This window comes from Anopheles funestus (genome assembly GCF_943734845.2).
Source record: "Anopheles funestus chromosome X unlocalized genomic scaffold, idAnoFuneDA-416_04 X_unloc_64, whole genome shotgun sequence".
NCBI lineage: Eukaryota > Metazoa > Arthropoda > Insecta > Diptera > Culicidae > Anopheles > Anopheles funestus.
In genome coordinates this window covers 73,297-77,500 of record NW_026045192.1, presented here as the reverse complement: position 1 = coordinate 77,500, position 4,204 = coordinate 73,297, and the positions used below count along the sequence as shown (strand labels likewise).

The 4,204-nt window shown below is 49.8% G+C and overlaps 1 non-coding gene across 1 annotated transcript; it reads right to left on the bottom strand.

The window, feature by feature from the left end:
- Nucleotides 1-549: 549 nt before the first annotated feature.
- Nucleotides 550-707, bottom strand: LOC125773936 (5.8S ribosomal RNA). Its single transcript, XR_007420479.1, has one exon. It is a non-coding gene; the product is annotated as a 5.8S ribosomal RNA (ribosomal RNA).
- Between the last annotated feature and the right edge of the window lie 3,497 nt (nucleotides 708-4,204).

Genomic DNA, 4,204 nt, shown 5'->3' with positions numbered 1-4,204 from the left:
CAATAAGGACAACGAGTTCCGCTCGGCATCGTTTTGATTCGATCTCTCAACAACAACTCCCGGTCGACTTGGTCGACTTGGACCCACGATGTCTCCCCCCGAGCATGTCGAGCCAACTGCACCACTATTGTATTGGACAACATGTTCCCCTCGGGCATCGATGGGTTAATCATGCACCACTATTATAAAACCCTTTGACGTTTTCCCCCAAGCACGTTGATCCAGTATTACGACGGATACGGTCAACGAATTCTTGGACATCAAAGAGGTTTTCGATTGAATTTCCCCATGTTTCACAACGTACTCTTAGCGGTATCCTACGATACGTCTCACTCTATTTGTGTGTGTGCGCGTTTACGTGCGTGCGATTTATGCGGTTCACCCCTTTACTTTCAGCGCCCTGCGGTCCCAACAAAGGTCCCGAGCACGCCATTATGCACAGTGTGGAAGCGTGTTTCCCCCACGACACTAGACGGGCTGCTCGCCATAGTGTTCTATTGTGGCACGCTCCACCCTGAAGTTTGGTTTGTTGTATATCAAGGAATTGATAGGCACTCAAGAATGTGTGCATCGGCCGGGTTTAATCGTCCGACGCGCAATATGCGTTCAACTTATCGGTGTTCATGTGTCCTGCAGTTCACATTGTGACGCGCATTTAGCTGCGGTCTTCATCGATCCATGAGCCGAGTGATCCCCTGCCTAGGGTTTTATAGTAAGGTTCCCAATGTAACACAATCCCGGTGGTACGTCCAAAGACTAACTTTCTGACTAAGTTGTCTTTATTACCCAATAGTCCCAGGCCTTGTGACTTGTGGCTCATGTCTACGCCCATGGCCACCATTCGCTAAGATAGTTTTGAAGTCACTTTGAAGGCCCAGGAACAACTCTCTTAGCACATCGGTTAACCTGGCGCCGCAGTCAACTCATGTGCTTGGATCGGATCGAGCTATTGAGTATTGGGCCTGCATACTCGCTCATCCGTATCCTTTGCGTACCGCCCCATGGCCCTTGTATGTCTGCACCACAGTTCCTGTTCGTTCCGTGCCTATGGCCGGATACGTATTGCACATCGGTATACCTGTCGCTACTCAGGCAACTCGTGTGCGTGGATTGGATCGAGAACATGGTGTGTGCCCCATGTTATAATTGATAGTCCATATCCACTTTATAGGTTAAAGTCATAAGTTGTGATTGCACAACCATTCTTCATAAGAGTTTAATCACTCTTCAACTAACTTTCGTTCTGGTGTCTTGGTATCAAATCGCGTAAGACACAAGATTCTACTGGCCAAATAGAATCTAGCACATTGGTTAACCTGGCGCCGCAGTCAACTCATGTGCTTGGATCGGATCGAGCTATTGAGTATTGGGCCTGCATACTCGCTCATCCGTATCCTTTGCGTACCGCCCCATGGCCCCGTCCTTAGAGTTAATGACTAGTAGGCTTAACTCTTTGTATGTCTGCACCACAGTTCCCGTTCGTTCCGTGCCGTGGCCGGATACGTATTGCACATCGGTATACCTGTCGCTACTCAGGCAACTCGTGTGCGTGGATTGGATCGAGCTCATGGGGTGTGTAGAGATTCCATGTTATAATTGCAAGTCCATATCCACTTTATAGGTTAAAGTCATAAGTTGTGATTGCACAACCATACTTCATAAGAGTTTAATAACTCTTCAACTAACTTTCGTTCTGGTGTCTTGGTATCAAATCGCATAAGACACAAGATTCTACTGGCCAAATAGAATCTAGCACATTGGTTAACCTGGCGCCGCAGTCAACTCATGTGCTTGGATCGGATCGAGCTATTGAGTATTGGGCCTGCATACTCGCTCATCCGTATCCTTTGCGTACCGCCCCATGGCCCCGTCCTTAGAGTTAATGACTAATAGGCTTAACTCTTTGTATGTCTGCACCACAGTTCCCGTTCGTTCCGTGCCGTGGCCGGATACGTATTGCACAACAGTAGATACCATCACCTGACGTATCTAACACACCACTATTGTAACTCGTCGTCGAAGGACCTTTCAAGTGCCTGATGGCCAGGGGAGCTCTTACACGGCACGGAGACACAGTGATGCTCGCCCATCACAGTGTACAACGATCGAGTTTGCTTAAGTGTCTGGGTACCTACACACCAGACACAATGCAATGGCCACGGATCCACACAAGGCACATCACATGCAGAAAGCTTCACCAGATTATGACACATACCACACTCTTGTAACTCGTCGTCGAAGGGGCGTTCAAAGTGCCTTACGGCTAGGGGAGATCTAGCACGGCACGGAGACACAGTGATGGTTGCCCATCAAAGTGTACAACGATCGAGTTTGCTTTCCGCGCAAGCGTTCTAAGTGTCTGGGTACCTACACACCAGACACAATGCAATGGCCACGGATCCACACAAGGCACATCACATGCAGAAAGCTTCACCAGATTCTGACACATACCACACTCTTGTAACTCGTCGTCGAAGGGGCGTTCAAAGTGCCTTACGGCTAGGGGGGATCTAGCACGGCACGGAGACACAGTGATGGTCACCCATCAAAGTGTACAACGATCGAGTTTGCTTTCCGCGCAAGCGTTCTAAGTGTCTGGGTATCTAAGCACCAGACACAATGCAATGGCCACGGATCCACACAAGGCACATCACATGCAGAAAGCTTCACCAGATTCTGACACATACCACACACATGCAACTCGTCGTCGAAGGGGCGTTCAAGTGCCTTACGGCTAGGGGAGATCTAGCTCGGCACGGAGACACAGTGATGGTCACCCATCAAAGTGTACAACGAACGAGTTGGCTTTCAACAAATTCTGACACATAGCAAGCGAGCGACCGAGCTACACCGAAGGCAGCCCATGGTTGGTCACTCGCGGACGATCATCAGTAATGATCCTTCCGCAGGTTCACCTACGGAAACCTTGTTACGACTTTTACTTCCTCTAAATCATCAAGTTCGGTCAACTTCAGCCATGCCAGCTGCAGCTCACGAAGGAACCGCGGAAGGTAAGCCTCCAGAAACCTCACTAAATAATCCATCGGTAGTAGCGACGGGCGGTGTGTACAAAGGGCAGGGACGTAATCAGCACTAGCTAATGACTAGTGCTTACTAGAAATTCCAGGTTCATGGGGACCGTTGCAGTCCCCAATCCCGACTAGATGGGCATTTTAGTGATTTCCCGTTCCTCTCGGAATGGGGGCGCCTATTGGCGAGAACACGCTGCGACCCACATTGTAGCACGCGTGCAGCCCAGAACATCTAAGGGCATCACGGACCTGTTATCGCTCATTCTCAGCTTGCTAAACACAAGTTGTCCCGCTAAGCAGGGCAAACGTAGCCGACGACCGCCCGTGAAGGCGCCGCCCGGCTGTAACGTCAGGTGCGCCCGGAGGCGCACTGCTGACAGCGTTCTAGTTAGCATGTTTGAGTCACGTTCGTTATCGGAATTAACCAGACAAATCATTCCACGAACTAAGAACGGCCATGCACCACTACCCTTAAATTTGAGAAAGAGCTATCAATCTGTCTTACCTCGATAAGTTTGGACCTGGTAAATTTTCCCGTGTTGAGTCAAATTAAGCCGCAAGCTCCACTTCTTGTGGTGCCCTTCCGTCAATTCCTTTAAGTTTCAACTTTGCAACCATACTTCCCCCGGAACCCGATTTTGGTTTCCCGGAAGCGACTGAGAGCACCGAATAGGGGTAGCGTCTCCCAATTGCTAATTGGCATCGTTTACGGTTAGAACTAGGGCGGTATCTAATCGCCTTCGATCCTCTAACTTTCGTTCTTGATTAAAGAAAGCATCCATGGCAAACGCTTTCGCTTCAGTTGGTCCTACGACGGTCTACGAATTTCACCTCTCGCGCCGTAATACCAATGCCCCCAACTACTTCTGTTAATCATTACCTCTAGGTTTCTGACAAACCAACGAAATCGTATAAACCGAGGTCATATTCCATTATTCCATGCAAGATTATTCTCGGCCAACGCCAACCCCACGGGGGGGCCGGACGCTTTGTCTTAGCCTGCTTTGAGCACTCTAATTTGTTCAAGGTAAATGTGAGTATCTTGAGCACCATGAGGAGCCCGTGCCGGAGTTAACCGGTAGCACGGTACTCGTTCACAGAGTAACGCCCAAGTACACCATTGTGAGTCGCAGCCGTGAGCGCGCGCACGAACGGCCCCGGCGTGTAACCGG